This window comes from Nomascus leucogenys, chromosome 7b, assembly GCF_006542625.1.
Source record: "Nomascus leucogenys isolate Asia chromosome 7b, Asia_NLE_v1, whole genome shotgun sequence".
Classification (NCBI taxonomy): domain Eukaryota; kingdom Metazoa; phylum Chordata; class Mammalia; order Primates; family Hylobatidae; genus Nomascus; species Nomascus leucogenys.
Genome location: NC_044387.1, coordinates 92325120 through 92351848, shown reverse-complemented (window position 1 = coordinate 92351848; position 26729 = coordinate 92325120). Strand labels below are relative to the sequence as shown.

The 26729-nt window shown below is 34.6% G+C and overlaps 1 protein-coding gene across 1 annotated transcript in view; it reads right to left on the bottom strand.

Moving 5' to 3' along the window:
• Nucleotides 1-26729, bottom strand: part of GALNTL6 (polypeptide N-acetylgalactosaminyltransferase like 6) — a 1250255-nt gene that overhangs the window by 1046237 nt on the left and 177289 nt on the right. The gene's annotated exons all lie outside the window — the stretch shown is intronic.

The window sequence follows — 26729 nt, the reverse complement described above, 5'->3', positions numbered from 1 at the left end:
AGAGTGACAGCACAGGGTTATACCAGAGAACTTTTGACGGTGAGGGAGATGTCCTTTGTAACGATTGTGGCAGTGGCTACAAAAATGAATGCAACTGTCAAAACTATCACATTGTACACTTAAAATTTGTGGATTTTATTTATGTAAATTATACTTTACTAAAGCTGAGTCCTCAAAAAATAATTTAAAAAGAAACAAACAAAAAACAATAATGATGTTCATGGGAAGTTAAAAGGACAAAAGCCTGTACCAGCCCATGCCAGAAGAGCAGCATCAGAGGGTAGGCAGCTTCCACAAGAGCTGTGAAAACCTCAGGAGAGGGTTTACAGTTCATTCCCAAATGTACTGGCAAATTTCACTGATGATATTGAGAGTTTAAAAGTATTTATTTACTATAGAATAGGGCTTCTGATAGTAGAAGTCAGTGGCATTAAGAGAGAAAAAAAATCACAGAAAATTAGGAGTGTGATATTACAAAGGAATGGTGGAACATGTGGGAAGGGGGTTTCACCCTAAGAAAACACTACTTTGAGACACAGTGGCCTAGAGGGTAGACCCTGGAAGAAGGGATGTACTTGGGCTGCTCAGAATTCAGCCCTGGTGAAAAGGGAGCTCTCAGGATGTGATGGGTGGTGAGATACTATTTTTCTCTTATGGTGACACTGTTTAGGTGGAAGCCAATGTGTTTTCATCATATCTTGTGCCTGCAGGAGAAGACAAAGGAGCAAGTCCCTATGGTGGGCTTTGGGGGATGTCAGAGAGCAGTAGCCTTTATGGCCCTAAGTGTGTGGCAGTTTTACAGCTTAGGAATTTGGAAATTATGGAGTTTGTTTAACTTGATGAAAGTAACATAGTTACCAATCATACTCTTTTAATCTTTATTGCCTACCTGAAACGACACATCACTAAGCAGGCTTCCACTTTTTAAAAAATTCTCCATTACTTAGCAAGGTCTTAGTTCACCATTAAATGAGCATATATCACCTTTCTCACCATATTGCACTATGAAAAATTCATTTATTCTTTAAAGTGCAACACAAATTTATCTCTATTCTTGATACTTTCTCTGTTCCCTAAGGTTTAATTTTTTATTTTTCTTATATTTTAGAATGATTTTCTTACATTTCTATTCAAGATTGTATTTTATTTTGTGTTATATTTTATTCTTCAAATGACCTTTTTCCTACATTCTAACAAAGGTACCATGGGTTATAAGACACAATATTGATTCTGTAACTAGAGGTTTTAGGGGAAAATAATGTAGGAAAGTGATTTTATCACACATAACATGTTCCGGATTTCAGGAATGATATGATTTGAAAAATAAAAGTGGCCTAAAAAATCTGTGTCCATCTCGAGAGTTTATGCTAATTTTCTCTGTTTCCAGTATAATGCCTATTCTTAAGGATTACTGAAACAAGAAGCAAGGCATTCTTTCTAAAGGTTCTTGCATTTGAAAGAAATAAAACAAATTTCAATTAAAAAAATGTCATAGACTTTTAGGACACATCCACACTCTCTTAAAAACCCACTTCCTTCCTGTTTTCTATTACTAAGCCTTAATTCTTTCAAATTAACATTAAACAGCTTCAAAACCTGATCCCAAACAACTTTCTTCCTCCACAAATTTGTCTCCAGACCAATTCTTGTTCCAAGTTTCACTTAAGCTCACACATAATTCTGTATAATAATTTGGATCAGAATGTTGTGCTTCAGAGTCTGACTACTCAGTTCCTCTACGACGGAATTTGTCAAAGTCAAGGATACTCTCTAAGCCTTACATTTCTTATCTGTAGGTTGCAAATAGTAATAGTACAGATCTCATATATTTGTTGGGCAAATTAAAATTTCTTATTGTAGTATACATTTGACAAGTATTGGAATTCTTACCAAGTGGCAGGCTCTGGGTTGCAATTTCTCTATTAATCAAATTTTTCATAATTTTGTTTACAATATGGGAATATATAGTATCCATCTTACAAGAATCATCTCAAATCTTATTTTCTTTCTGAAAAATTACTCTTACAACCCTTGCCAAATTACCACTGAACTCTTCGCATAGGCGTTGTGTCAATAGTTTTCACAAGCACTTGCTTGCCTTTACTAAGTATCATTTCACATACTTAAATTTCATCTCTTCGATTATAATATTGACTGGTAGAAGACACTGATAGTGTTTTCCTTTCCTTGTATGCCATGCTCTTAGCTACTGACTTGTGGAAAGTAGTTGCTAGTAAATGTTAATAACTAGAGCAGTTAATTGATTTGGGAGATTTACTTGAAAGACACAGCAGCTTTAAAAAAAAATTCCAAATTTTAATAATAGCAAATGCATTCTACTAGCCTATTTTTCTCCTTTTATATATCGGTTGGAAATATAACAACATTTGGACAAGTGAAAAAAATGTATGCACTTTTGAGGGAAATAAATGTACTGCCCCAATTCATTTTGGCTGTAACTTTATTTTCTCCTATTCTATGCATTAATAGTTGAGGTATTCAAGGGTATTACCTAACACGGTTTTTCTCTAACCAGTTTAAGGTAGCTGGTCTATAACTATTTACAGTCCCAGTAGTGTTTGGGGTTAGGGAAAAACTTACATTTTAATGAACACTTTTCTTAGAAAGTATTACTAATGTTGTACTCATGGCACTCATCACATAGCTTTAGCTGTCTCAAATGGCAGCTGGTGCTTTTATTACTGTATAAAATATCTGGCTGCTTTTGTAATAAAGAAGCTAAAGATCCCACTGCTCTCTTCCTAGGCAAAGGGAGCAATAAAAGTGCCATTTAGTAAACTCTATCCTTTCTAGTTAATAAAATACACTATGCAGGAAGTTAGAGAATCAGAATTGATTTGGTCCTCGGAGTCTCCTAAAATACAAGAAGAACTGTATTGTCTCCGTAATTGTGTTGATTGTTCTATGTGGCTTTCAGAATAGAAAATAATTCATACAGAGTTCTAGTCTTTAACACCAGAAGGTTCATGCAATCCTTTTGCCTTGTGCTGGAGTAATATCTACATGGGTCTCTGAAGTTGCCCAGGCTGCAAGGAGGTCCCTGATAGTGAAATACCTGAGTCAGTGGTAATCTTATTTAACCGTCTATTTGAACTCTGGATAACTGTACCAAAAACTCACAGAGACTGGGAAAATAAGCCACATACTTGCCTGCCCAGGTCTTAAAAAAAAATCATGGTAAAGCAAAAGAAACCAATAGTGATTTTAATAGAAGCAGGAATGTAAAACAATGCAATATACCACGAAACCACATTTGTTCAGTCACCATTGATTTGGAATTCAAGATGATTTATGTAGGGCTTAGAATGAAGTTTCTTTGTACTCCCTTTGAGAAAAGGGCTTGTTAAGTAAATGAGAAGCATCATCAAGGATTCAGATTTGTTTACAGATAGAGTAAGCAATCATATATGTCAAAGTGTCCATATTCATAAAACAAATGTTAAATGCCAGGGACAGACATAGGGGGTAGACCATTTGAAAATCTTCATTACCTAAATTGTATTCCAGGACTTGAAAATATTTGTCCAGCACCATGCAAGGCTAGGAGCAACAGCCCACAAGCTGTTTAAGCTATGGCAAAGTAGTCATAGGAGCATAATCTCTAGAGTCAGGCCTCCCGGATGCTAATCACAATCCTACTCTCACCAGCAAGGCAAAGTTGGACAATTTCCTTAATTACCTCATCTGTAAAATAGGCATAATAATATAAACTAGCTCAAGTGTTCCTATGAAAATTAAACAGAAATAGGTATTTAGGAAATATATAGGTCCTATATCTCCTAATAGGGCCTTTAACTAAATGGCTTAAATGTAGTAACAATGCAACATAATATAATTTAGTATTTCTAGTGAAGATGGAAATACCAGAAATATGCCCGATTTTCTCTTTCTCCATCTTTCTCACTTTCTTTCCTTCCTTTTTCAGAAAATAGTTAAAGCGTATTATCAATCTTCATGTAACTTTTTGTTTCTTTTTAAAATTTACCACCCTCCCTCCTCTACACACAGACACCTTCTAAGCAGTAGAGGTAGATTCGCAAGACTAAAGATTGGAGGTTGAAGCTGAAACTGGGTTGATTTGCTCTGCATAAGGATGTGGAAAGCATCCAAAACTGGTGAAGGGATAGATGGAAAAACTAGGAGGAGTCTAAAGCCTGAAAAACAAGACAATGAAAAGGAGAAGTGTAAAGGATTCCCACTTGTGCCTGAAGGCTGGACAGTGACCGTGGAAACAAAACGGTTTTGAGGAAGGTGATTCGTTTGTTCTTAGTGGTTTGATACAAAATTCTCCCCTATTTCTCTTCTTCATTATGCGGGAAAATCTACATGACTGACTAATTATTGGAGTAAGTGGCTAAGTTTTTGGAAAGAAAAGGAGGTGCTGAGTTGGGGTAAGGCAAAAATAATACCTTAAATTAAAAAAAAAAAAAGTTGATGCAGAAACAAATCAAACCAAATATTAAAGATTTAACATGGATGGAGACCTAGAGTCCAAGCGCTAAACAGTTACCTCTTTATAAAAAATAAAACTGTCTGCAGCCCTTGAACAACTTAGCTCATAAGAGCTGCTGCACACTCATGCAAAAACATACAGAGACTTTAGAAGCAAGACGCTTGTTTAAATTTGTTCAGAAAATGTAATTATGCTTCAATTTACATTTTAAATGGTTTAGGTTGCATTAGAAAATTTAAAACATCTTTTGTCTGTGATTTGTGTTTGTGTGTAACTGGTATGGAAGCTGTTCGCATACACTCATCTAGAGTATAATGCAAATAAGCAAATGAAAATAAACCTTGATTCTCTTTAGTAGAAACAGCTGACAATTAGCCACAAAATGTAATTATTCTGTTTTATAAAGCCTAATTCATGACCACATGGACAAGACAATTTAAAAATGTCTAGACACAGCAGAAAAAAGAACCTCAGTTCAGGTATAAGGAAATGGCAGCAGTCCAAAGCACTAGTATTTGAAAAAAAAATCTAATAAAAAGATCACAGTGTTACAAGTTGACCTTATTTTATTAAAAAGCTGCTATCTCTGATCCATCTATAAAAGGGAAGGATAATTTAGTTTAAGGACAGAAAAGGGGAGATATCCTAAAATGATCAAAGCAATGCCAGATGGGCTGTGTGTTCATTAAGAATATTTAATAGTCTACATTTAAATGCCCAGAATAGAGGTTTTTATAAGGTTGATGTTTCTCTGAAATTTAATTGAATTAGTCCAAATTCTAAACTGAGGACTAAAAAGATGATCTTACTTAAACAGAATAATTGAGGGCATTCTGTGATTTTTAATTAGATTGTTAATTCACTTTCTTTTCCACTTTTTGAATGATCAATTATTGCATATTCATTTGCAGTGATTGTTAATTGCTGCTGTTACTTGATTTCATATATTAAAGTTAATGAAAATATTCTGTATTCTTTTTTTGTCATCACTGCTTATAGTTTTTATAATATACATTACTTATTTATATGGGTCCTGATTAACAGTCGCTACATGTCAACTAAATACATGTCTCCATATGTCAGCTATACTTCATAATCTTCTTGAATCCCACATAGCTTTTAATAGCTAATTTAACAAATTTCAAAAACACATGAAGCATTATTTATTATTCTTGTTAGCAAAGAAAAATATAGTCTACATGAATATTATAAAGATAGTGAAATGCAAACCATAATGGTTTCTATCAATGAATTAATTACATGTTCTTAGCTTTTCTCTGTGGGGTTCTTATCTTCAGTCTGACAGACACAAAATGTGATTGTATTTAAGAAAGTGAAAATAACCACAGTGGCAATTTGTTTATCTTTCATTATTGTAAAAGGAAAGATTTTCCTTAATAAAGTTCTTTGCACATAAATTACTTTTCCAGAAAACAGAATTTTGTTGCTTTACATATTAACTTTAAAGTTTTTGACTATTTTATAGATATTTAAATTAACATGTTTCATCTACTTTCTTGCTGTTTTAACCAGATAATACTGAGCATAATTTAAACATTTTTGTTGATAACTGAGGATCAAAAAATAAATCCAAATTATTTTAACCTCCTGCAATTAAAGAACCTCAGAATCCAGAAAGTCTTAGTATCATGTATGCTGTGATGAACTTAGCCATAAAGCTACTGGAAATTATTAGCAATGACTATGTCAGAGTTAAATAACTGCAGAGTCAGATACACTCAATTGTTGCATCAAGTTACTTTACTTTTTTTCTTTTCTTTTTTTTTTTTTTGGACAGGGTCTCACTCTGTCAGGCTGGTGTTTGGTAGCATAATAAAGGCTCACTTGAGCCTCAACATTCTGGGTTCAAGCAATCTTCCAACCTCAGCCTCCTGAGTAGCTGGGACTGCAGGTGTGCACCACCACACTTGGCTAGCTTTCTATTTTATTGTAAAGAAAGGGTCTCACTATGTTGCCTAGGCTAGTCTTGAACTCCTGGGCTAAAGCAATCCTCCCACTTCAGCTGCTCAAAGTACTAGGATTAGAGGCAAGAGCCACCGTGTCCAGCCTGCACCAAGTTTTGATTTTGGAAGTCACTAAAGCACAAAGCACTTTAGAGGAACGGCCATTGGCATGTAGGAAAAACATATCTAACTGCCCTAAAATACTGGAGGCTTCCACAGTCCACAGCAGAGCCACAGCTCTAAGAGGTGCTCAGAGCAAGTATGCATTTCAATCGTGTCCTCTATAGAAGTTCTAATATTGCATAGATTAATGAAACAAGAAAAGATAATAGCATGACTAGTAGACATGCTCTTGTTAAATTCAAGATGTTGCAGAAAGCTTCTTAGTATTTAAGCAATGACAACTGGAGGAACTAGATTCTCTCTGCAATTAAAATGTAAGATCTGATACTGGAAACTTAATAGGCCTTGTGAAAGCAAATCAGTATTTTTCAGAGATGTGCATCTTATGACAAAAAGAATCACAATATTGAAGAAAAGGTGAACCAAAGTGTTGCTGGCACTTCAATAGTTATTTAAGCTAAGGCTTCCACTAATTCCCTACAAAAGGGGAATTCAAACAAATCAATAGGGATATAATTTATGCACTTTCATTTATTAACGTTCATCCCCTCTCCATGGTAATCACATGCAGTAATCCCACAGTTTAAAATTCCTGGAAAAGTAAAAATTGATTTTAACTATGTAGTAAGATCTTAGCTTAGACCATGTTCCTTATTTTAGAATTTTAAGATAGTATTACATAGGTATAGGTGTGTGTAAATATATACACACACATACATATATGTAGATATATATCATAGTAGATGTGATGGGAGAGGGGATATATTGTGAGTGTGTGGTGCTTGTACCATTTGTTAGTAAACGATAACTAGTTCGTTCTGTAGTGTAGGGTTTATTCTCTTATTCTTTTCTTGTTTTTAATATCTCTTGTAAAAAGTGTTTCTTAAAAGCTTTTTAAGTCCTGGGGCAGTGGCTCATGCCTGTAATCCCAACAGTTTGGGAGGTGGAGGCAGGTGGAGCCTTTGAGTCCAGGAGTTTGAGGCCAGCCTGGGCAATGTAGCAAAAGCTCATCTATACAAAGACTACAAAAAAATTAGCCAGGTGTGATGGTGCATGCCTGTGGTCCCAGCTATTTGGGAGGCTGAGGTGGGAGCATCACCTGAACCAGGGAGGCAGAAGTTGCGGTGAGCCAAGATTGCGCCATTGCACTCCAGCCTGGGTGACAGAGTGAGACCCAGTCTCAAACATAAATAAAATAAAATAAAATAAAATAAAATAAAATAAAATAAAATCTTTTTAAGAGAAGCTATTTCTAATAGAAAGAACTCCACCTTAAATATTAAAAGTGCATTTTGTGGTTGGCATATCATGTAACTAGGCACAGTATTTTGTGAAAAACTTATTCAAAGAACTTAAGCAAGAATTATATCTGGTTAAAAATGTGAATAACCTATCCAGAAATGAGTTAAATCTAAGGTTCCAAACTTTTTCGTCTTTTTTTTTTTTTTCAAGAAAATACTAAGTAAATTACATACAGAGTTGTGACTTTCCAAGAAACAAAAAAAAAAAATTGGGGATTAGAAAGAGAGTGATTCCTAAAGGAGACAAAGTCTGCTTTAACAATGCTTCAGTAATCTCTTATTGGGCATCTGATTTTCTCTTCATATCTCTGCAAATGATTGGTAAATTTTGCTACTCCTAAAGTTTTAACTATAGTTTTTCACTCTAATATATCATTAGGACATGTATTAGAGCATATTTTATAAATTAATCTGAATGCATCTGTTTCTCTGCTTTAATTTCCCACTTATATTGTATGTATGCTGAATTTTATTAAAGTATTTGCAATATTTTTTCTCCAATAATATAAATAATTAGTCAAATTGAGCAGGTAAAATAATTAATCCAATGGATCTAAAGTAGATGGTGATAGAATTTGAAAGGATCCAGGAGGTAGAAATAGAGCAGGTTAAAATTTTTTAAGAAAAAAAAAACACCACCGTTAACTAATAGATTCACAAAATTCCCACCCTGTATCATTTTGATGTTGTTTACTGGAAGTAAATCCAGAGAGTTGCTGTTGATTTTATCTCTGCAACTGATCCATTGTCACTCTTTCTGAAAGGTTCCCTCCATTCTCACCCATCACAAAAGGAAGACCAAAGGGAAATTTATCAAAAATCTTGTGTGGGGACAAACTATTAATCTTAATCACTCTTTGCAGTTAGGAACAAAAGGTTTAATTTGGTACCAAAGAATAAACTATTGTAAATCAGATGATGATAAACTTGAAGCTAGAGCTTGAAAGTTGTCCGCTCATGAATATTACTAGGAGCTAGGTATGCAAACAGTTGTATCCTCTTAGCTCTGGAAAGAGTTCCACAAGTGATAACGATTTATGAAAACTTGATTCATATTCTCTGATCAGTTGTACTAATTATACTCAAAAGCCAGAAATTGACCAAAAATACTTCCATAAATTCAGTGCAGGAGTCATAACCTTAAGAAATGCTTATTTATTTTGGTTTGTATTTTCCTTTTGATGCAGGTACTTATGACAGCTAAATAGGGTGTAAAGACCTTCTTCTGGTTAGCCATACAATAGAATGGAAATTGAATAAGTCTCCTAGGTCCAGAAACGAAAAGACAGCTGAAGGCACCGTGACTGAGGACATTAACCAAGACATATGTAACCATTTTAGAACCCAAATGGTGTTTCGAAGTGGTGATGAAATTAAAGCAACCAACCATGACATTTTAAAGAGTTATCTGACATAGAAAATTGGCTTAAAGATTGAATATGATTTTGGTGATAGCTATTGAATATACGAAGGCTTAAGGAACAAAGCTGCCCTTGACTAAAGCTTAGAGAACATTAAAACTGTACGCATTCTACTATTAGAGAATATAATTAAAAGAAACGTGAGGAATGGCATCCTGACTTAGAGTGATATTCAACGTGGACAAAGGTACATAATAAAATGTATAAAATAATCAAAAGTTTTATTCTGTTCTAACTGTACTTTGAAGTTTATTTAAAATAATTGTGTATGATGTTCCTTTTTCTCCCTTCTTAGAAAGTCCTAGAAATTTAGATACAGAATGTCCTAAAGAAATAAAATCTTGATAGAGGTGTGTAATGATTGTCATGGTAATAATTTCAAATACAAGTATTAGTCCAAAGAGTTTTCATATGTTTATAAAAAATGCAAAATTGTCTGTATTTTTTATTCAAGCAAACAATGTATAAATCCTAAAACAACGCAAAAGCTGCTGGAAGCCATCAGGAAGCCAAAAGCCGTGAAAGAAGCAACAAGATCTTTGACAATATAGGAGAGAAGTACAATACCACCTCTTCTTGCCACCTTTACTCCCTTAATCGATAATTGATTAATGTGCCAAAATGATACTGTTATTGATTGTGTTACATGTAGTCTATAAAAGCCCTCAATTGCTCCCCTCACTGCCTGCTTCACAATATAAGGTTTTGAAATGGAATCTACTATTTTTGCCACCAGAATGGGAGAACCATCCATTCTCCACCTCTTATAACGCGTGCTCTGTGGGAGCTCCATCTCCCAGCTCAGATGTGAAGGGAATCAAAGTATGTTCTTCCCTCAGGGATTATATTAGGGATGGATGGACCCATCACTCAATCAGGATCAATGAAACATTTTCTGAGATATTGAGAAAGTAATTATCAGTTTTTCTAAGTGGATTTGAACTGAACCCAAGAGTGTGTAGGTTCTCTTAAAATGGGAGTTTTGACTAATATTCTAAGACAAAAGAGATTAGTGAAATGTTAATACTTAGTAGAACTCAAATATAATTAGTATTACAGATCATTAAAAAAACTTGTATGTCTGGACTGCTATAACAAAATACCATAGACTTTGTGGCTTATAAACAACAGGAATGTATTTCTAAAAGTTCTTGAGTCTGGCAAGTTCAAGATCAAGGCAGGGGAAGATTTTACCTTTGGTAAGCATCCACTTCCTGGCATGTAGACAGCTATCTTTTCACTCTGTGCTCACTATTTCTCATTTATCTCTCAGAGGCCTCTTTTATAAGGGCACTAATTGCATTAGTAAGGGCTCCACCCTTGTTGTGATCTAATTACCTCCCAAAAACTTCACATAAAAATAAACACTCACATGGAGGATTCAGTTTCAACATATGAATTTGATAGGGACCAAGAAAATTCAATCCATGGCACTCTTAAACCTCCTTACCCTCTTTAAATATAAGAAGGCCTACCTGTTGTAGTTGGCAAGATGATACATAATCAGGTTTTCTTTGGATAGCTCTGTGAGAAATTCACCTTCCTAAAGAAAGAGTGTGGTGGGTGGTAATTTTCCCCCACCATAAGCCTTATATAGGGACTTCATTTGGATGGCTTGGGGAGTTTTAAATGTGTCTGTTGCAGTTAGGGAGAGACACAGTGGGCCAGTGTTTAAATCATATCTGGAAAATCGCAAAGAGCAGGGACAGCTATGAATTTAATAATGGGTCTGAAGGAAAATGTTGTTCCTGTTTGGCAACAAATTACATACCTCTACTTTGGCTAGGAGAAAAATTCATGTATGTTTCCTGTGATCCAGAAATGATCCATGGGACAAAGAATCTACCTGAAGCAGCTTTATCTTATGAGTAAGAAGAACCCCTAGAGAAGAGCTTGAACGCCCATAAATAGTGCTTGCATAGAGTGGACTTACTGAAATCCAAAAGTTGAGGGAGGTTCGGGCAAGCAAAATTAAATACCATGCCTCTGCTTTTGATGAAACCATGAACAGTATCCTCTAGGGAAATAAAGCAAGCAGCTTATTGGCCCAGAAAGCAAATAATATCTTAAAATGTCATTGTCAAGGAAGAACTAAACTTCATGTACTCTTACTGCCTCTCCATGTCTATTCTGACCCCATCTCCTTTTCATTTTATCATGAAGCAAGTTCTGTCTGAATATCTGAAATGGAGGCCCCACAGAGGACAGAATCAAGTGTAAGATTATGACAGTATTTGTATCCTTGCATCAAGCTATCCTGATATGCAGTGTACTCTGGACTTTTCAGTACTGCTAGTAGTACTTAAATTATTTTGGGATGGGCTTTCCTCTAGTTTACACTGAAAGTATACTAATTGGATATAGTTGGGATGATAACTAACTTCTTTCTTCTTAATGTCAAACAATTACATTTTCTACAAATAATATCTTCTAGAAAATATTTCAGATTTCTCAACTCTCTTTTGTTGTGAAGATTCTTTACACATGACTAATTACAATGATTACAATGATGACTACGTACTATTACAATTACTATTACAACAACTATTCCCACCACTACTATTTCTATGACCAGACTGATAGAATGTAACACAGAGAGTAATGGCAAGCAGGTAGAACATATCTTTCTCAATAACTTCCTGCCTTCTGAAAGTAAAATTGGGATATGCAACTAGTTCTGGATAGTTCTTGGCTGTGGTGAGGTGTGCTACTTTCATGCTGAGGTAATATAACTTCTCTGCAATTTTCTTGTTTCTCTACCTATGCTACACAACGGGAAGAGCATGAGTTCTAGGATATGCCCTGATGACGTGGCAGCTCCTCCAATAGTCTGGATCTCTCATTGACTGCACTAAGCAGAATCCTCTTCCTATCTATTTTAGATATATTTAGAAACGAGGTGCAGGTGTCTGTGGATATATTTTTCTTACCATAACATAGCCTAACTTACCATAGCAGAAACTGTCAGTGTCCTATTCATATCCTCTCTCTTACCCTGGAGTTCACCTGCAGACTGGTCCCTTATGAACAGAGCACAGACAGCTTCCCACCTTTCCCTGCTTAAGCAAGCTTTGAGACTGCAGGGAGCTGAGGGTGGTGATAGGCGTGGCATACATTCAGGACAATAATTGTACCAAAGGCAATGCTTAACCCACAGGGAATGGAATTGATGGATAAATACCCTAGATCCTCACTCTTTGGTTGGATGATTCTGAGATATGTTCCACAGTCCTCAGAGGGTCTCCTCCGGGATGAACTCAAGTTATCCATATTCAATGAACATTCTTTGGGCAATTCAATTTATCTGTAAGCAGGAAGATTCTGACCAAGGAGAGTTTATTTTCCTTACCGCCGGACCTCATTAGTCATAATTGTTAAATTAGATCTCATTTATTTACATAATCATTGAGCATTTAACAAAATTATTTTATAGTTCTATGGCTCTTCAAGAATATACTGAAGACTGAGTTCAGGTGAAATCACTGAATATTGTTTCATGTTTTCTTCCTGAGATCATAAACACTCATTGTTCTAAACACTCATACTCTGTATATGCTGATGCTGCCACAGGTGCTGGACCATCATGATTTGAATAATTCTCCAAAAGAAAACTTTTACTTTCCCACCATATTCCATAAACAAATTGTCATATTGCCTACATTGTGATGAAAATATAATCTGTTACATATTATGAATATTGGTGTTAGGCTACGTTAGTAATTGGAGATCTATGAAGACATTCAAATGCAAAATTAAGAGCTGCACCTTTTTGCTTCAAAGTACAAAAACATTTGCAAAATAATAAGGACTTACAGCACAATAAAAGGACTTAATTTTTTTTTAGATTTCAGAGTTGTAAGGATCTGTCATATTTTTAATCAAATGTGTAAGAACCTGTAAAGTGAAAATAAAGCTAATATAAATGTCGTCAGAAATTGGAGTTGATGTTTCTTAGTTTATAATGGTAGTAGAGAGATGAACATTTTAGATGTTTTCAAGGCACTGGAAATGAAATTAAACTACCATTGCTCCCAGTTAAAATGCAACACTTCAGACAGTAAACAAACATTCTATGTCCTGGGAGCCAATATTAAACCAACTTATTTTCCTGTGATTTAAAGACATTATAGTCACTGGACCATAATCTAATACAGAAAGTAATACAATTATTAGCCCTTCAACACCAATCTCTTCCACGTCCCCGGAAATAGCATACATTTACAGAAAACCATTTGCCATTATTTCTATGAAATATATTCTTCATTTAAATGTGTTTGTGCTAAAATTTAAACTGCAAGTTACATTTCTTTTTCATAGGCAATTGTAGAGGTCATCATGGTTTTAGCCCACAAATCTAGTCCACCTCTCCACCACTGTTGTTTCCACAGCTTTGGGGGATTGACTAGGTTTGACCTTAAAGTTAATCACAATACCTCTTTTCTCTTCCTAGTAAATAACGTAGGAATCAGGCTAAGCTTATTGACGGACATGGGGTTGCTTCCGGAATGGAAAAGTGACCTTAGTCAAACAAATGAAGTACCAAAAGACGTGTCCTGAGGGATTCAGGGAGGAATTATGTCATGCTTAAAGAAAGCCTTAGAAAGTACAATTCCTTCTTCCTTTGGACATTATTACTCGAGGGTATGAGGCTGTAGCTAAGCTGCCCCAGGAACCAGTCCTAGGACAAAGGCTGGACATAGCAGAGGGTGGGCCTGACAGAATCACTAAGGATCAGAGCCAGGGTAATGGGATTAAGCCAACTCTGAAACATCTCTAATAACCATTATTTCAGTTTTGCGAATCTGTACATGTTTTTGCTTCTATGTTTGTTTGTAAGAATTTGGTTTGTTGGGTGGTTATGTGTTTGTTTTTCTAACTTATGGTTAAAAGTATTTTAGCAGGCACAGAAGTTTTCATTGCATGCTTCACCATTACCTACAAATAATTCATTATTAAAATAATATTGCAACAACAAATAACAAAATGGAGAAACATAAATTTCACTTTTAGATGGTTACAGGCTAAACTGTGTCCCCCAAGATTTATATATTTAAATCCTAACCCACCACTACCTAAAAATGTGACCGTATTTGGAAAAAGGACGTTTAAAGAGGTTAAGTTAAAATGAGACTTTTAGAGTGGACCATAACCCAATCTAACTGGTGTTTTTATAAAAGGAGTTCAAGACACTCAGAAGACTATGTGGAGAGGCAGCCAGCGGTCCGACATTCGCAAGCCCAGGAAAGAGCCCTCAAAGGAAGCCAACCTTGCCAGCACCTTAATTTTTGACTCGCTAGACCTCCACAGTCACATGAACCAATTTCTTAAAATAAATCTCTCTTTCTTTATATGTAAACACATCCTGTTGGTTCTGTTTTGCTGGAGAACCTTAATAGATGGACTAAATGACACCTATTTCTAGACGCAACTGAGTGGCAATTAAAGTTATGACCAGTAATTACTAAATCTTAGCATTGCTCATGATTTGTTTTCTGTTCAGCCATCCACATACGACAAGTGAAACAACTTCCCTTTAATATCTAATGAGGTAAAAGAGGCATAGGATAAGAACCCATGCTACAATAAGATGTGGCCAGCCTCTTTTCTGCCTCCCAAAACAGTGGATGATATATAAATGTAATTAAAACATCACATAAGAGTAAGAGGCACCATTGAGCTTTCTGGATGCTCCTGTGGGAGTTAATGTTAGCATGGATGTTAGTGTGGAAACATGTTCCTAACTTTTTCTGCCTGAAGGTCCTACCCTGTGACAATCCTTAAGAGCCTGGAAAAATGGCTCTGATATCTGTCTGTCTCTCTCTTTTTCATGTTCCCCACTCCCAACAACTACCCCTCTCCCCAGTCTTTTATGTTTTTTCCTTAAGATGTTTATTTGCACTATTACTTGTATTCCTAATGAAAGAAAGTCTACTACAGATAGTCCCTGACTTACCATGGTGTGACTTAATGATTTTTTAAAACTTTATGGATGAAGCTTTGAGTATCCATACAATGATTTTATCTTTTACTTTCAATAAATCACACAAGATAGTCAACACTTTATTATAAAATAGGCTTTGTGTTAGATGATAGGCTAATATGAGTGCTCTGAACATGTTTAAGGGTAAGCTATGATGCTCAACAGGTTGGGTATATTAAACTCATTTTCTGCCTACAATAGTTTCAACTTAGGATGGGTTTATTAGGACATAATCCAATCATAAATCAAGGAGAATGGGTGCTTCTCTTCATAAAGTAACTTTGATGGGTTGATATTTGCTGTGTTCAACAAATCATGGATATTAGAATCGATGAAGTGGTAAAAGCTGATTGGTATAGAGCTTGGGAAGTTGTCCCTCTTCTGGGAGTCTTGAACCAGGTCAACAAAGCATGGTTTGCTCTGCCAGGTTGCAAACTCTCTGAAAGTCATTTGCATGCAAGTTCAAATATGTTTTCCGAAGGGCACACTTAAATGAAGAAGACAAGACCTATTCCAAATCTCCTTTCCTTGAAGAGATAATCAAGAGTATTCTGCAGACAAATACAGTGTTCTTTCTATTGCCTGCCCCAATTCCAACACTTGGATAACTAAGAACTGTAGTTACTTACAGATGGCAAAGAATGTTGCTTGTTATGCCTCTGTCCAATCAGAGACAAGTTTCAAAATTCAGATCTAGTTCTATAAACTTCACTAGTAATTATCTGAGAGAAATATATCTAGGTGTTTATTAGGCACAATGCTATTACTTTAAAGCAAGCTTGTTCAACCCATGGCCCATGGGCTGCATGCAGCCCAGGACAGCTTTGAATGCAGCCCAACACATAGTGGGTAGATTTCTTAAGACATTGTGAGTTTTGTTTTTTTTAACTCGTCAGCTATTGTTAGTATATATTATGTTGGCCCAAGAGAATGTTTCTTCCTCAAATGTGGCCCAGGGAAGCAAAAAGATTGGACACCCCTGCTTTGAAGAATATAATAATAGTAAAATAATAGCATTATTAATAATCCTAATAGTAACAGCATCTTTTAACATTCTTCTCCTGTGACAAACACACAGTCTTGCTTTTAATTATAATTTTAGCTACCTCTACTAAGAAGCTATTATAAATATATTACCAATATGAAAACTGAGGATAATAGTAGTTGATTGGAGGTACTGACATAACTTAAGTCCTAAATATGTTAGAAATCTGGTTTATAAAATAATGGTCCATGAAATATCACATCAATACAACGCAATATAGATCAAGGGCAAATAGAATTGTTCTCTTTCAGATTTAAAACTCGGAAAATGGATCTACTGTTTTTGAAATGCACATTAGAAAATAATTTATGCATTTGGAAATTGCTTCCACTTTACAGAATTTTTCATATACCAAATAAAGCATGACATTAAATGATAAATATCATATTTCCTAATAAACATGTGTATCACTATTTCAGAGAAGCACCCACTTAATGTTAAGTGTACTGATTCAAGAATATGGGCTGTTAAATTTCTGTTTATGTAAGCAAGTGGGCAGGATGACAGCAGGAATGGGCTCATAAGAGGCCATTTAGAGGACCTGTATAAAATGAATCTTAATAGAAAATGAAAATTTCATGCCCCAGTTGTGGGTAATATGCCTTTATCAGTAGTATTGGCTCTTTATTCTGTACAATGGTCATTAAGTGTTATATTATCAACTTTTGTCAGATGTTACTAAAGGCACTTTAAAACTGTAATGTGTAGCACATGGTACATGGACTTTTCTAAGCTGTTATCCTACTACCAACATAGTATTTTGGAATATACGTTAAATGAATCCATCAGCTTCTATTGTTACAGTTCTATTTTTTATCATAAAAGTAATTTAAGGTTATTCACTATTAAAATATTTAAAATGAATACTAAGGTAAAATTCCTTCATAATTGCATCTGCCAAAGGAAACTGCTCTAATGTTTGTATATTCTTGTGTTTATTTGTTCTTATGTATTCTTTCTAAAAGTGGGAAAGACTGAACATGCTCTTTTTTCACTGTTTTTTGCCACATAATAATATATTAAATATCTTTTCAGATGAATAGATTAAAAATATATTGCATTCATTACATTATGGAGATATGTTCATTTTTTGTGTGGCAAATTCTCTACAGAATAATTTATTATATGTTTTCTTCAGTTTCGGTAAAATAAACAACGCTTCATTGAACCTCATTAGGCTGCACCTTTGCTGTTAGGTATGTTTTTAATTTCTAGGAGATGGATGGAAACAAATAAATATTTAAATGGTTAAAATGTAAAGTTTTCATCCAGAAGTGGTGAATGCTATGATCTGATTTCAAATTTAGGCAACCTCTCTTTATGGTTGATATTCTTTCTATTTAACACCATCTCATTATAATTAATTTCTATGAACAAAATGTCTCATAAAACATTTTTTTCTGATTACAATCCCATCAGCATATATAATAATAAGCATTTTACTATTGTTTTAATAAAAATAGGAATTATAATTTTCTATAATTTTATGAATTTTATAAGAACAGTTTCTAAGTCTTTCCATTTTTTTATCTCAGATTTCTAGAGAGTTAATTTATTTTTATGTCTTATTTGATCATTTATCATTTTAATTAAATGATTGTTTAGGTTGTCACTTTTTAAATGTTTAGTTGATATTTTGGAAATATTTTTTCACATAAATAATTAGTTGCATTGCTGGCATTATTTTCCTTGTTGCAAATTTGTTCACTCTACTTCTCTCCAATTCTAGTTTTTTTGCTCTCAACTATTTATTTTATGGCCTCTGAGTTTTCTGGGAGCATGAATAAACTATTTTTAACTGACTTAGATATTCCTGGCTCTTTTTTTCATATTTTGTATTGCAATAGCAATAACACAGCAACAAAACCAACAACTGTTTTGTTTTAATTTCAATAGTTTAGGGAGTACAGGTGAGTTTGGTACATGGATATGTTCTTTACTGGTGATTTCTGAGATTTTAGTGTGCCCATCACTCAAGCAGTGTACAATGTATGCAGTGTGTAGTCTTTCATCTCTCCTCCTCCTCCCAACCTTCCTCTCTAAGTCCCCAAGTCCATCATACCCTTCTAAGCAATAAGTGTTTTTTAATATGTGTGTAGAGTACCCATGTTCATTAGGACACAGCTCTGATCTAGCTAGTGAATGGGTAGGATATCCTCACTACTTGGGAATAAACAACCATTAAATATCTATCAGTCCAATCAGTTTTGAGTACACTTGACCTGACTCATGTCATTTCCAGGCTGGCTCATTTAATTGCCAATTAAGACCACACAGAGCCTTCTGCTCCAGTATTAGCAATGTTTGAGTGGCCGCTCCAACAGTCTAGGTGTGGCTTGAAATCATTGATGTGCTACAGTTGGGTGTTATCATTCCATATCCTAGACTATCTTGATTGATATTGGTAGTTTCAATCATCATACTTCTATAAAAATTCATTGAGAAAAACAAAGGGGCAATACACTTGTAATCTTCTACTCAATCCATAAGAGAGTTCAATGACATAACAATATAAAGGGATGAAGACACTGCTTTTATTACTTCTTGATCTTTTCAATTCACCAGCATTCTTTAATCCCAAGACCAAAATTTTGTCCTCCAACCCCAGCACTTATGTTATACAATTTTCTCATCTGTCATAAAAGTATTTTAGTTTATTTAATGTTAAGTTCATCTGTCTTATTTTCTATTGCATTTTTACTCCACATGTGTGTAATGTCTTTACATTACATATATACATATATATGTATATATATATAATGTCTTTCTCCAAGTTTTCCATGCTCCCAGCACTCTCCTTTTTTGCCTTCTTTCATACTGTGAGACCCATTAACTTTTCTTTCATAATACTAACTATGACCTCTACATGGACCATACTCACATATGCATCTCTTCCAAATCATCTGCCTTATTTTTCAGTCCTCTACTCTAAGTACATTGTTTTATCTAAACCAAATGGATGCTGAATTCATCATTTGGCTAAATATTCATTTGGCAAGAACAGAATTGATCTATTATTAAAAACTTATTCCTCTATTTCTTAGTTGTCCATTGACAATAGGGTAAACTTCACAGTCCTCAGATAATCATTAGCATGACACAGCTCCCTTATCCTTAGTTAACTCATCCCATTGCCTGGCAGGAAGTTCTCCATACAGTTGAACTAACATGTGTCCTGTTAGCATTGCCAGTATTTTCTGGTTCTGTCTCTTCATCCACAGAAAGAATATCACTTATCACATAATAAGCCTGTAGATATTGGGAGAAGATCCTTGCTTTCCATACACAGCACTATTGTATTGTCACAATAGCACATGTGACAACATATGAACTATTTTTCTCTTATATATACTTATTCTGACTCTCATCATCTTATATGTGTTTACCCATTCCATTGTTTGAATTCCATAGTTTAAGAATAATTGTGCCTCCTGAAGTTACAATTAAATATGCCGTGTTGTTGGGGAGGGAGTTGGCAGAGACAAAAACAGATTATTACCATCTCAAGGGGGGACTTAAAGGATGTATGTAACACAAAGAAACTGCAATGAGTCAGAGCAAAACAAAGAAGCAACTTTTAGAAATTTAGCACTAGCTTGGAAAAACAGTGAAATGTAAGAAGTAGATTAAAATTAAAAGAAACGAGTGTCTGAAGGCATAGTATGAGATTGCTACTCACCAATCATTTTCTTAAGACACTTCTGCGCATACAGATATTCACCAACATGCTCTGTTAGGAAAGGTCATTATATTTAGGTCAATTAATTTCAACTTATGTTCTATGAAACCCTAGGCTACTTAGGCTTCCTAGTTTCTAAAACAATGGATTATTTTCTCTAGAATAAGAGATATACTCTCTTAGGAAACTTGTTTACTGCAAGAGTTTATTTTTAAAAATATAGCAGTTGTCTTTTGAAAGGTCACTTTTGTAGCTTTCAAGAAATATAAATCTGCATTACAGATCGAATCAGAATTCTATTTCTCATTTTCACAACTATCAGTTTTATCAGATATTAGGTAGAGTAAGAAGATCTGAGTGGGGCAATGTAATTACAAGCATATGTATCCAATTATAATTGCAATATTACCTGTTCTGCACTAGTCCCATAAGAAATTCATTGACTTGAGACTTCAGAGAAAAGTGACTTTCATTTATATAGGTGTACATTATATGGATAACATGAGGGTAATTAACTGAATGGCCTCTGTAATTGGGACTGAATCAATCTTCATTCATTCCTAGTAAAAAGTCTACTCAGGATTAAGGAACATAATAGGATGAATAAAAATAAAAAAAAAAACAGTATTATAGATCAGTTCTTTTGTCAGCCAGTTGAATTGAATTCTTTTAGGATTATTTCAAGAACATGCATGCAGATTCAAATAGCATCAATCTAATTGGCAGCCAATTCACTGCTTTCCACTGAAAAGATATCTGAGTCATGAATTGCGATGAAAATTAAATTTGCTTTCAGAGCCATAATATCTGATTCGAAATGCTGTAAGGAAAACATTATAATTCAGTCTCACAAAAGAGAAAAAACTTTGCCATATTGTTGATTAGTCACACTTCATCATCTACTCAAGAGCTGGTCTTGTATTAGTTGTTAATAATGTTCATTTTATGGATTTTTTTATTTGACAATTACACAGTTACTTATTGACATAAGATTGAATTGATATTTTCTTGGATTTTAATTATTTATTTCCTCAAATATTCACTAAAAATATAACCATAGTAGCAAATTTTGCTCAAATATGTAATATATATAATCATATATATATATCTATATATACACACATATAATCAAACTCAACTTCTGGTCTACTTATGGATTAGAAATAACTAGAACCTGATAATCAATCCTCTCACATACTAATTTCTCAAGTATTCTTTCCTTTGCCTTTGGGCTTTGAAGTGATAATCCACTGAATAATGGCTTCTTTTTACACAAATACTGAACTCTATTAATTAAGGTAGCTATGTAAAAAGTCTTGATATTTGTTAGATTGATTCATTCCTTCTTCTGTTTTTTAGGTTTCTCTTGACTATTTTTGTATACTTACTCTCTGTTAATGACACTTCAAATTAAGTTTTAAAAAGTCACTACAGAAAAAAATCTTGATATGATTTTGATTGGCACTTCATCGAACTGTGAGATTTGGGAAATATTTCAGAAAATAATTTTTGGCATACATTTTGGAAAATTTACATTCTTGCTTTAACACCTTCCTATTCATAGCTCACCTTAATTTAGGTCTTCCTGTAAAACCTTCAGTAATCCTCATAGATCTTACAAATCTTTTCTTAAAGGTCTATGACTATCCAATGTCTTTTGTTGTTGTTACAAGAGAAATGTTTCTTTTAATTACGTATCTTGATTGTTTTTTCACTGATCTTTTGGAAGGTTATTTTTTCATGTGGCTCTTACAAGTAGCACATTGCTGAAGTTTCTCAGTTCCATGAGTGTAGATGAGAACTTCTTTGGTTTTCTACATCGATAGTCATAAGCTTGGCAAAAAATTCTGATGCTTTTTTCCAATCTGCATATCTCCTGTTTTATTTTCTTCTTGTATTACATAGGCCAAGACAGCCAGAGCTTGTTGAATAGAAGCCATTTAATTAACAAGCTTATTTCAACATATACAGCAACATTTAAAACAATATTTGCTTTCAAATTTCCAGTAGATATCATACGTCAACTTTATCAAATTCTATTAATTTCCTAAGTTTGTGTAACATTAAATGCTTTATAAAAGATGCATTGTTTCTCTTTTTAAGTTTTACTCCTATGAACTACATTTCTTGACTTTTTAGTTTGTATAATCATTGCATTCCATCCACCCATTAACCTAGAATTTTTGTATGCATGCTCACAATTGAAATAACTTTAAAAATGTTTTTTTTACTACTATTGTGTGATAGGGAATGCAAGGATGAACTAAACACTTAAGACCATTAGGGTCACTTTCTCTTTTTCTTCATTTTCTGATATAAAGTATCAGAATAATACTAAGTATCAGAATAATACTAAGTAGCAGAATAATAAATTGATTGAGAAGGCACCTCTGAAACCCACTGTTTGGGTTCACATTCTGTTTCTGCCTCTTACTGTTATGTGACTGTGTAGATTACTTAACTACCCAATTTCTTTCTCTTGAGTTCAATTTCTTCAACTGTAAAATGAGGATTATTTAATAAATTGAGTATTGAAAAAATAAGTGAATTAATAAATATGAAGTACTTAGAAGGCTGCCCAATACATGGTATGCACTTGATAAATTTTAGCTAATTTTTATGCAAATGTTTGTCAATAAAACACATGAAGATTATAAACAAAAGGAAGTAAATTTACTGTCTGGGTAAGAGGTTAAATTCAATGTAGATAATGTTATAAGAATTTAAGAAGTTCTATCAAGGCAAAATAAAAAGTAAGTGATGTAAAGTACTACCTATAGATAAAAATAGGATACCACTGTTGATGTTGGCCTTGTTAAAAGGCAGATGCCTGTAACAACTCGTTCATGGAATTTGGCTACATGAGGGGCAAATGTATTAATTGATCCATATCTGATAGGAATGAACAGTCAGGGAAGGGGTGTGTGTGTATGTGTGTGTGTGTGTTTTGATGGGAAACAATCATACACGATGGCAGTAAAAACTTTCAGACTAACAGATGGAAAATACAAGACAGAGCATGGGTAGGACAAGAATCTGAAATGTGATGTAAAGAAAAAGTAAAGAAATTTATAAATAGGAGGAATGAGGAAAATGATTGAAGAAGATTAAGACAAATTTGCAGATTTGGTGGCAGAAAAGTTACTTATATCCTACTAATGCTTCCTTGTTGTAAATTTGTGAAGTGTAAGATTGATTGCCAAGAGTGAGGAGAAAGCTGGAGGCCTAACAGTTAGCTGAAAATGAAGATACATGGAATATTCATTTTTTAAGTATCAACTTTTAAAAAATCTTTCTGTCAAAATTCATCTAATTGTACATGGTCTCACTGAATGTTTGAGACTTGCAACAACTACTTTTTAAACGTGTTTTGTAAATAGAAGTTCATATTCACTGGTGGCACCAGACATGCAGTAGAGACAAATAAGATCCAGCATTAAAGTGACAAATCAGATATGTTTATTTTAAAGAATTAATCCTTGCATGCTCATTAAAGATGAGTAAATGGCTTCAAAGTCCTTATTTCTAAGATTGCTATCTTTTTTTTTCTGTAATGCTATGACAGATAACAAGACTGGTTAATTGAATTGATCAAAGTTCAGCAAGGAAAACAGAACCCATGAAAGCTGCCTTAAATAGGAAATTTAATATGCAATTTTTATATAGCAAATAAGAGATTGTAAAGGCAACCTAGGACTGGCAGAAAGCTGCTACTACTCCCATACATGTGGACAGCAAAGAAAGGAGGCAGAATTAGCAGAGCCCAGCAGTGGGGACTGACAAATAAGAACAGGAACAGAGAGGGCAGGGGTTCAAAAATTAGAAAACATGCTGCTGATACAGATGTTGCCTGACTCAGGGAGAGAAAAAAAAAATACTCCAGCTTTTAACTTCCTGCTTCTTTCAAATCCCTCATCAATGCCTCCAACTAGCCAAAACTAGCTGCAAGACAATTGGCTGGAGATCCTGAAAAGAGTAATTTCTTGGGCTACAGGAGCCAGAGGGAGAAGTACCCAAAATGGATCTGAGAGCAAATAGGTAATTGGTTAACATAATAAGAACATTCACGTATGTTTCAAAAAAAAAAGCAGAAATTATTTTTATTGTTAGGTAGATACTTACATATCTGGCTAAGTGGAACAATGTTCTTATGTCATAAAACTAAGGGTAAGATCTTTAAAAAAAAATTCTTGCTAATTCTTTAGCAACTCATAAAATGACATCAAAATTACCTGTCATCAAGTAGCTTTATCATTAGCTGAAGTTACTGAAAATTAATTCTTGAAACTATATCTTCCTATCTAGCAATTTAGTTAATGTCTGTAAAAATTCAACTGTCAAAAGAGTAATATAAAACAACAAGGGGAACTATGCATATATATTTATTCATTTAAAAAAATAGATGAAAACCTGTGATGGGTTTGATGTGTTTAAGCAGATAACATATATGTATATAATTATTTTTTAAACCATACATGCAACTCTTCCAAAAAAATCCCAAGCTGCTTATGACATTATAATATTTAAAAAGAGACGAAACTATTTATCACTTGTATTTTCAGGATACTAATATGTTAAGTGTAAAGCAATGAATTGTTTATGAAAAAAGTGATTTTGTTGTTTAAAATATTAGCTGATAGAGAAACTCAATTCTCTTTTTTGTTTTTTATTTAATTTAAAACCAGAAATTGAATTTGGTCTTATTCTTATGTCATTCCAATAGGAGTTTTAAAGCAATGTAAGTTTTGGAAATTATTGTCACATTCCACTAGTTCTACCGTATTTCCTTTAAACCTCCCATGGCACTGTCATCTGTTGAATACCTTCAATGAACAATTTTGAACTCATTTACAACTGACATATTTTCAGTTTAGAAAATTTATCTTTCTGATATTACCTTGCTATGATTAACATGTAGTTGAATCACACAATGGTATGCAACTTATTGTAAAAGTCAGCAAAAAAAGGTCTATTTTTCTTAATGTTAAATAAGAATTACTGATACTGTGTTTCCTATAATAATTTGATGATCAGAGGTAAGCATTTTCAGATATTTTTAGTTATTTCACATTACGTACTATAATTGTTGGCTTATAGTGGATGCAAAATTTTTCAAGGTTATGAATCAAAGCAAACACCTTAGATTTTTTTTAAAAAAACTTGTTTTTGATACTTTGCTTAAAACATATAACATTTCTGCATGTTATATGGCAATTTATTTAAGAAAAGTTTCAACAAATTTCTTAATCTTTCATAACTTTAAATATTTCTGTTTTCAGAAGTTGGGTGTCAAAAGGAATCTGGTTTATGAAACTTTAAAATAAGCATGTTTTGTCTATATAATATTTCTATAGTACATTAGATATTTTAAGACTCAAAGATTTATATATATCCTATCTGTCAGGCCTCTGAGCCCAAGCTAAGCCATCATATCTCCTGTGACCTGCATGTACACATCCAGATGGCCAGTTCCTGCCTTAACTGATGACATTGTCTTGTGAAATTCCTTCTCCTGACTCATCCTGGCTCAAAAGCTCCCCTACTGAGCACCTTGTGACCCCTACTCTGCCCACCACAGAACAACCCCCCTTTGACTGTAATTTTCCTGTATCTACCCAAATCCTATAAAACGGCCCCACCCTTATCTCCCTTTGCTGACTCTCTTTTTGGACTCAGCCCACCTGCACCCAGGTGAAATAAACAGCTTTATTTCTCACACAAAGCCTTTTTGGTGGTCTCTTCACATGGACGTGCACGAAATTTTGGTGCCGTGACTCGGATCAGGGGACCTCCCTTGGGAGATCAATCCCCCGTCCTCCTGTTCTTTGCTCCGTGAGAAAGATCCACCTATGACCTCAGGTCCTCAGACCTACCAGCCCAAGAAACACCTTACCAATTTCAAATCCGGTAAGTGGCCTCTTTTTACTCTCTTTTGCAACCTCCCTCAATATCCCTCAACCTCTTTCTCTTTTCAATCTTGGCATCGCACTTCAATCTCTCCCTTCTCTTAATTTTGATTCCTTTCATTTTCTGGTAGAGACAAAAGAGACACATTTTATCCGTGGACCCAAAACTCTGGCACCAGTCACGGACCGGGAAGGCAGCCTTCCCTTGGTGTTTAATCATTGCAGGGATGCCTCTCTAATTATTCACCCATGTCTCAGAGGTGTCAGACCACACAGGGATGCCTGCCTTAGTCCTTCACCCTTAGCAGCAAGTCCCACTTTTCTGGGGGAGGGACAAGTACCCCAACCTCATATCTCTGCACCCCAATCCCTTATTTCCATGCTCCAACCTCTTATATCTCTGTGCCCCAATCCCTTATTTCCGCACCCCAACCTCTTATATCTCTGTGCCCTGATCCCTTATTTCTGCACCCCGACCATGTTATCTCTGTGCCCTGACCCCTTTCCTGCTTTTCTGGAGGGTAAGAACCCCCGAATCACTTCCCTGTGTGTCTCTATTCTCCCTTTTCTTTAAACTTGCCTCCTTCACTATAGGCAACCTTCCACCCTCCATTCCTCCTTCTTCTCCCTTAGCCTGTGTTCTTAAGAACATAAAACCTCTTCAACTCTCACCTGACCTAAAAGCTAAATGCCTTATTTTCTTCTGCAATGCCGCTTGACCCCAATACAAACTTGACAGTGGTTCTAAATGGCCAGGAAATGGCACTTTCAATTTCTCCATCCTACAAGACCTAAATAATTTTTGTCGAAAAATAGGCAAATGGTCGGAGGTGCCT